This window comes from Protopterus annectens, chromosome 1.part0 (genome assembly GCF_019279795.1).
Source record: "Protopterus annectens isolate FY-2018-M chromosome 1.part0, PAN1.0, whole genome shotgun sequence".
Classification (NCBI taxonomy): Eukaryota; Metazoa; Chordata; order Ceratodontiformes; family Protopteridae; genus Protopterus; species Protopterus annectens.
Window position 1 is genome coordinate 448,020,142 of NC_056725.1, and position 8,997 is coordinate 448,029,138.

Below are 8,997 nucleotides of genomic sequence, written 5' to 3' on the forward strand. Positions count from 1 at the left end.
CTTGCAAAAAGGACCTTCAGTGGTGGTTGACCTCACTTCATGTCAAGATAGGATGCCCTTTTGTGCTGGGTCTATATTAGTAACTCGAACGCTTACCTTATTGAATCCCTAAACATTGACCCGTCCTTATCGAAACGCGAAAACATTGAACGTCCAGAAGAGCAAAACCGGAAACATCAAATCGTCATGGTTGGTCTTCTGCGGTATAGCTCCGTAAGGTAAGTGTGGGATAGTTACGGACTTTAGGGTTAGGGTGCGGGTAAAGGTAAGTGCATGGATGGTAATGTATGTTAGATGTAGTGTAGGGTTTTGTTAAGTGTATGTAAGTGGATTATTTAGTTTGTTTGGGTTTAGCTTTTTAAGGTAAGTGTGCAATAGTTACAGGACCATAGGGTTAGGGTGTGGGTTAAGTTAAGTGCATACTTGGTGGTATATCTAAGACTTAGTGTAGGGTTAGAAGTAGGGTTTAGTTTAGGATTAGAAATAGGATTTTGGTTAGTGTATGTATGTGGTTTATTTAGTTTGTGTAGGTAGTATGTAGCGGGTGGTGGGGTAGGACAAGTATGATAGTTCAATGTTTTGAATTTCGCGATTTAGGGCATTCGGTGTTTATGCGGTTCGATGAGGATGGGTCAACGTTTAGGGATTCGATAAGGTAAGCATTTGTGTTTATAGTATAGACCCTTTGTGCTACCCCCTCCAGCGGCCACAGTGACCACGGGTGCTTCCCTGATAGGGTGGGGGGCATTTTCAGGGAAAGACTGCCCAAGGCACATGGACCGATCAAGAGATACATCTGCATATCAATGTCCTGGAGATAAGAGAAGTACTTTTGGTGTTGCAGTACTTTCAGAACTCTCTTCCTCTGGGTACGATTGCAAGTCAGAAAGACAACATGTCGGTGGTCTGGTATTTGAACAAACAAGGAGGAACCAGGTCTTACCCCCTTTGTCGCGAGGCTCTCAGAGTTTGGCAGTGGGCTGTTTCCACCCAGCGCTTTCTGTTGGCAACGTACATCCCGGGGAAATCCAACGTGATACAGATAAAGCTGAGCAGGGCAATCTTGTTACCCCATGAGTGGTCCCTCAAGAAAGAAATAGTGGACAGGATATTCTGCAGGTGGGGCCAGCCTTGCTGCAACCTTTTTGCCAATCACATGAACACGAAATGCAGAAGCTACTTTGTCCTGATTTCCCCCTCCGGGACAAGCCCCAAGGGACGCACTCGTACACGATTGGCCTCCGGGTCTCCTCTATGCATTTGCACCAATCCCGTTCATACCCAAGGTTCTACAGAAAGCAAAAATCCTCGAAGAAACATCATTCTAATAACCCCTCATTGGCCATATCAGATTTGGTTCCCCTTCCTTCAACTTCATCTTTTGGAGGATCCTTGGATTCTGGACCCAGTTTCAGACCTTCTGACGCACTTGTCAGGGGATCTTCATCCCTCTCTGCAGTCCCTGAAGCTGACAGCTTGACTGCTCCAATTCCCACCATAGCCAGGTTCCATAACCTCTCAAGTGAGACAAAACAGATCCTTTTATCTTTTCATAAATCTTCTACTATGAAGCTATATCTTAGCAAATGGAAAATATTATTTTTATATGGGGCCTCTAAAAATAACATTGATCCTTACCCAAGCCCCTATGGCCTCCATTTTAGAGTTCTTGACTATGATTTTTAACAAAGGAGCTGCAGCAGCAACAGTTCGTGTTCAGTTGACTGCTAGTTCTAATTTTCATCTTGGATTTGAAGGGTTGAATATTATGCCTCACAAGTTATCCAGAACTTTTCTCAAACTGACTTTTCATGTTAGACCATATGTGAAATCTCCCTATTCTCCATGGAATCTAAATTTTATGGTTTCCCAGATAATTCTTCCACCATTTGGACCAGCTTCCTCTTGTGACCTCAAATTTTTGTCATGCAAGACCATCTTTCCAGTAGCTATTACGTCTGCCCACAGTGTGTCAGAGCTTCAGGCTTTATCCATTAAGCCTCCCTATTTGATATTCCATGCTGACAGAGTCTCACTTAGAACAAAACCCTCATTTTTGCCCAAAGTTTACACTGAAACCAATCTCAACCAAATTATTGATTTCCCAGTCTTCTTCCCCAACCATTCGAACAATTTAGAGTATATGCTGCACAAACTTGATGTTCACAGACAGCTCAGATTTTATTTGGATAGAACAAACGATTTCAGAATATCAGACCAGCTTTTTGTTTCATTTTCAGACTCCAGGAAGGGTAGACCAGTGGCTAAATAAACTCTGTCTAAATGGTTATCTGATTGCATCACCTTTGCCTACTCAGCTGCCAATATACCTTTGCAACATAAGATTAAAGCTCACTCAACCAGAGCAGTTTCTACATCGTCTGCTTTTTCTGCCAGACTTCCCATTGATAAAATTTGTGCAGCAGCCACTTGGTCAAACCTTATACCTTTATCACTCATTACAAAGTTGACAGGGCCTCCTTTGGATCCACAGTCCTGAGAAATATACTCCTGTGAGCCACCAGAGGTTAATGGTACTTGGGACACTACCCATCAGTAAAGAATGAACAGCGAGATTGAACAACTTCACATAAAGAAGTTATGTACTTACCATAACGTTCCATATGATTTGTTCATCTCGCCTTCATTCTTACTTCCCTCCCTCCCTCCTACCCCCTCCTGGGCTGTTAGATGACCGAGATGCTAGATCCATCCTGGTTACTCAATCCTTCTATACTTTTCTCTTGGGAGTGAAAGAATGACATATGGTATTATTATACGCAGCAAACAAGATCTGAGGTAATTCCAGGTGCATCACGGGATAGGGACTTGGCCTCGAGCTATTTGAAGACCTCAAGCTTTGCATTTGGCTGTATCTGAGTGAAGGGATTGGCGGCAAACCTATCAGTAAAGAATGAAGGCGAGATGAACAATTCACATGGAACATTATGGTAAGTGCAATACTTCTTTTTTCCATGTCAAAAAGTACTTTTGAAACAGAGAAAAGTGTTTTATCAACTTTTGTGCACTTTTTACTTGACAGTTTAAATTGTTTAACAGTACTTTTTCTGTGGAAAAACTGTGTTTATTTTAATTTTGGAGTTTGAGAAAGTGTTAAAGTACATTTTACTTTTTTTTTTTTTTTAACTTGGTCAAAAGTTGCTTTTTTGCTTCTTTCCATTTTTGCTGGCTAGAGCTGCTAAACTTCCCTGGGGGAAAACCACCATTTTCAGATTGACCATGAAACAAACTACTGGTTCCTCAGTCAGACCGCCTTCCACCCACAAAAAGAAAAAGATTAAATTGCCTTTGCCAACACAGCAAGCTGAAATTTTACCTCAGACACAGGTGGATGACTATGTTGTGGCCAAAGCAGCTTCGTCAGACTACTTATCTTTTTCTTTGGATTCATCTGGTGTAGTTCATACAGCCACCTTGGAACGGGTGATGTTCTTCGTATTTCACTGTTGCAATCATCACATTTGGGTTATCTGCCTGCAGAGTCTTCGGATTTCTGCTTCAAATGCTGTCGTTTCTTCCATGACGTCAGGTCGTTAGAGGTATAAAACATGCAGCCGACGCCATTACATTGGTCTTTCTTGCCGTGCGGTGCCCAGAGCAGAAGCAGTTCGCAAGTGCCGTTCGGCTGACTCCTGAAATTTTCATTTTAAAGTTTCAGACCTGAAGTCTTCAAAAAAGATAAGTACCCCATTGGGGATCCTTTTTTCTTGCTTTAATTGATGTCAGAAAAAATTAACAATTGTCTTGCCTGTGGAAAGCAAATACCTCATAGAGATTTTGATTCTTACTGCATCACCTGTTTAGGGCCAGACCACGACATCCCTCACTGTCAGTTTTGTTCAACGCCCAAACTATTCATCGTTGGGCTATTTTTGTAGCTAAAGACTTTCGTTCTCGATCTCCGTACTCCAAAATGGCTTCGCTACAAGCACCATAGAAAACCTACTCCATAGAGGATAAGATCACATTCCACCAGGGCTACATCTAAGTCTATGACATTTCTCAGAGGAGTCCCTACCACGGACATCCTGGAAGCTGCTACCTGGAGCTCTGTGCATACCTTCACCAAGCATTACCACCTGCCTATCTTCTAAATCCAGAGCTGGATTTGCCACAGCGGTCTTGCAGGGCTTAATAGCTGGTCCTAATGCTCTTTAAATACCTATTCCCTTCCTTAGCTTTGGGAATCAACCCAGATGTGATGACTGCAACAGTGAAACATGAAAAACATAGTACAGTTGTGTACACTTACCATAAATGTAGATATTCGAGTGTATTCACTGTTGCAGTCCTGGTTACCCTCCCTACAGCCCCCTGACTTCTCTTGGTTTTACCTTTCCTTCTTGTTTGGTACATATATATATATATATATATATATATATATATATTTGTTTTTTTTTTCATGTGTATTTGCTTTTTGATAGGGGTTTACCATACCATGTAATTGCTTCCTATTGTTGGGGCAAGAAAAACGGATGTAATGGCATCGGCTGTATGTTTTATTCCCCTTACGACCTGATGTCATGGAAGAAGCAACAGCATACAACGCAGAAATCCGAAGGCTCTGGTATTCAGTCTGGCTGAGGGCTACCTGCAGACAGATAACCCAAATGTGATGACTGCAACAGTGAATACACTCAAACATCTACATTTATGATAAGTGTACACAACTGTACTTTAGCCACTCCCACTGCAGCTGTTGCGGTCCTCTCAATGGGCAAGGGAGAGCTGCCTTTGTCAACACTGGGAGAAGGGGCAGAAAGTTTCCCCCTGCTTAATCAAAATGTAGCTCCCATCCCTGGGGATGCTGTTGCTGCCACTTCTAGGTCTGTTCCTTCAGACTTCTTTATCAGTTGAAAACAGAAAACCAAACACTTTTCTACTCTTGACCAAGTTTCTTTAGACAGGAATTATTTTTTGGGCTTGGCTCAGGGTCTGGCACAGGCTTCAAATCCCTGTTATAAACTGGACTCTGGTTAAAGAAAAAAAGATTCTTCTTTCTCTACCGAGGTTGAAGATGCTGAATCTGTAGGGGACTGTGAAGGGGCAGAAGCACTTTTTTTTCCTCAGATTTCTGATTCAGATTTTGAGGAGAGTATGATGTCCTATTCTTGCTGTGAGGGATTCCATTTTTCTGAGATTGTTCCCAGGATGAACCAGTGTTTTCACTGAGAAAGCACCAAGGTCTCCAAGTCCCTAAGAAAATGTTCTGATTTATCATAACTGGAATTTTCAGAACCTTCACCTGTTCCACTAATGCAGTCAGCCTTGGACAGTGTTTATGGCACAACCCCTGGGTTCACTGAGACTCAGCCTGCTGCCCTTAAAAAAGCAAATAGATTGTATAAAGGTTTTTAGTCTTTTAAATGTTAATGCATTAATCCCAGACCTGACCCAGCTGCTATAGTTTTAGTGATTTCAGCTGCTGCTAAACATTGTAACTTAATCTGTCTCCTTGTAAAAATACCAACACTTTTTGTAAGTTTTGGAAAAAATATGCATGCTTCTGCAACATTGATTTTTTTAAAATTCTAAACTGTTAAGCTTATATTCTGAAGTTTATTCTGATTAACTGTTAAACTATAAGGAATGTTTTAGCTTCAGATTCCTCGTGATGAAAAATCTGCTGTATGTAATCTGGTTTCTTATACTCATCACTACTCATTGTTTAAAATGTGTTTATGAAGTTGTAGATATTACGTTTAAGGCTGCTGTCACTGGCACTTTTTAATGGTTTGTCTGACTGCATTCCTAAACCTTCCTAAAGATGTCAAAAGTGACATTTTAAATTCTCCTTTGGATGGGGATTTAATTTTTGTATCTTCTGCTGCAGAAATTATCAGAGAGAAAAGCTGTTTAGGGGAATTTCTCAGATTTTCCAGCCCTCTTTCTCTAAGTTTTGTAAGGGATCTTCTGTTCCCTCATCCAACTAGTTTACCTTAGGCCAATCTATCTTTCGGTTTAGATCACTTTAGCATTTTGTTTGCTATTCATTTTCTTATTTCATATTCCTTTGTATCTTGCCTCCATCCTCTTCCCAGTCACATCTTGAACCATTGGCCCTTTTCTTTACTTCTGAGTTCTTTCATCTACTTAGATTATGGGTTAGGCAGTACTGCAAGATACAGCAGTTGGTTTGTCTTTTGGAATGTAGAAAGACAGTGGTAAACAAGGACCAATATTTTAAGTCCTACGGCCACAAGACTCTGCTACAGGGCCCTCATGAATCTTGTTTGGTGTGTCTGGGGGTTTGCATTTGACAAGCAACTCCTCCATAGGCAAAAACCTCAGTGCCAGGACTTGAACGGAGTGTAAAAATAAGTTGATGAAAGGCCTTCTAACTCTGGGCTCTGTGTTGACAGTGTCTTCCTCAGCACAGATAAGGACAGGGAGAAAAGGAAAGAAAAGTGAAAGGCTGAAGATCAGCTAGTATTAGAGAAACTAGCTTCAACCAAAGTGTCTTCTCTGGCTGTTTTCATGGAAGTTGCCATTGCAGAGATCCGACCAGACCATCTTCACCTGCAAGGCAGGATTCTTTAGGGCTTTACAGAGACATCTACATCCTGTAGACATTCAGGCAGTTTTTCATCTATGAAAGAACATTTTTAAGTTTCTGCATAGCCACTATTGGTGGCCTCAATCAGGTCTCACAGGTCTTTCGACAGACCAACCCAGCTAATCTGGGAGTACATGATGTCGGCCCTTGTTAAGACTCAATTTTAGTTTGATATTATCCCTAACCCAACAGTTCCTACTGCTGGCCAAGACCTTCCACAAACCACTCAGTCTACTGTTTCTCCTTTGGGCTGGTTTCACCACAGGTAGTACAGGAATCAGTACAATCTGACATTCTGGGCCATTGGCGTGGACAGACCTCGCATCTCCCCCACACTAATGACTTTGGTGAGGGTGACTTCAATGCCATGTCCTCTGTCAGTGGTAGTTACTAGGGGCTGAGACATTGGCTTTGAGACCATGGTGCTTAAAATGTCAGTACCCTTGGCTTCAATGCCATTCTTGGTGTTGAACCACTCAGCATTTGACCCCTCAGGCCCAAAGATCTCTTATCTAGCTTCAGCCATGGAGCTGTTAGTGCTGAGAATTAGTGTGGACCCTCCTGGTTCAGCACCAACACTGTCGGCACTGAGACCTTCAGTTCTGGATATTTCAGCTGCTCCTGGGTCTTTCATGCCTATTTTGTCCAAGGAGCTAATTCTACCCCTGGATACCATTAGGGTCAACACCTTAATCTGACCATCATCGGGACTCTGTCAGGACCAGAGGAGTTCTAGGCCAGCCCTGGAGAGATCCAGGGGCACTCTTCCCATGGGAGTTTGAGGACTCCCATGACAGCCCCCCAAAGGAAAAGAATATGCAAGAGGAAGCACCTGGACTCCACATCAGAATCTCCAACTCTTGATTCAGATCTAGATGGAGTGGAATGTTTTTCAAAATTCCCTCCCAAGGAGTAGATTTTACAAGAGGCCTGTAACTCCACTCCATCAGCTACATGGTTAGTGCTTTCCACAGTTAAACTTGTAGACTTTGTCTGCAGCAAGGTCTGGAAAAAGCCTGACATAGCAAAGCCAATTCCTAAAAAAAAACAGGTACTCTGTACTCCCAAAGACAGGCCCTATTTGAGCAAAGAGCCTCTGATTGATTCCATCATGGTGGCAGCTGTTATAACAAAGGATAGTCCAGAAGATTCCCAGACCATCCATCCCCCTAACAAGGAGGGTCAGGATGATGGATAGGCTCAGGAAGCATCTGTATGAATCCAGTATGTTTTTCATTGACTCAAACTATATTGAGCACATGATCTGCTTTAAGAGAGACAGTGGTCAAAAATCCAGCAAAAATGTGAAGCAGCTGCCAGCTGGGAAGCTTCCATCCCAACTGGAAAACCACATGGCCAGCATGAGTGCCTTTTCCTCCCTCTCCATGTGTCTTTTACATAATGCTACAGGTCTGACCATGAGGAGATGAGCCCGATGTCAGCTTACACATTTCCCTAGCCACTTTAGAGTGGCCTTTGCCAATGCTCCCTTTGATGGCAATTCACTGTTTGGGAAACAAGTTAAGGACAGGCTGTCTATGTGTGAGCAGAAGGTTAAGATGCTCACTGCTGTTGGGGTCAAGTTCATTGTCCCTCAAAGAACATTCCTGCAGAAACACAAAGGGGCTAGTAACTTGTGGTTTTGCCATTCCCAACAGCCCAAGCACAGAAAGCAGTCTGCTTAAAGTTCTTGAGACAGAGGGGAGTCTTCCAGATGCTGCCTCAGAGGGGAGGTGGTCCCAGTAACCAGGGATAGACACTCTTTTAGAGGTTTTCACCATAATAAGCCCTGAAGGCTTGCCTGAATTTTCCCCTATGGAGGCAATCATGGGACATCTCACCTTGCACGCTGTGGCATGAATGGCCATCATGATGGATACTTGGGTAATGAGAATCATATTCAGAGACTATTCCCTTTTTTGATAAAAGACGCAAGCTTGTCTTCCCAACCACCTTAACTACAACCCAGACAAATGGAAGCAGTGATCAAGAATTTTGCTCCAGATTCTTTTTAGTTCTGAAAAAGGTCAACAACCTTAGGCCGATCCTAGAGCTGAGTCAGCTCAATCGATTCATAAAGGAGACATTCCAGATGGTCACAGTGGGAGCAGTGATCAGGAATTTAGCTCCATATTTTTTTCAGTTTCCAAAAAGATCAAGGATCTCAGGCTGACCATAGAGCTGAGTCAGCAAAATCAATTTGTAAAGAAGTAGACATTCTAGAGACTGTCACAGTCACATTGCAGTCCATTCTGGCTTGTCTACAGGCAAGGACTAGATGGGTCACATTGAAGTACATTCTGGCTTGTCTACAGGCAGGGGACTTGATGTGCTATCTGGCTCTTCAAGATGCTTTTGTGCACATAAAAATGAGCAAAGCATCAAGAAGATTCCCCCATTTTCAGGTAGGAGCTAGTCAT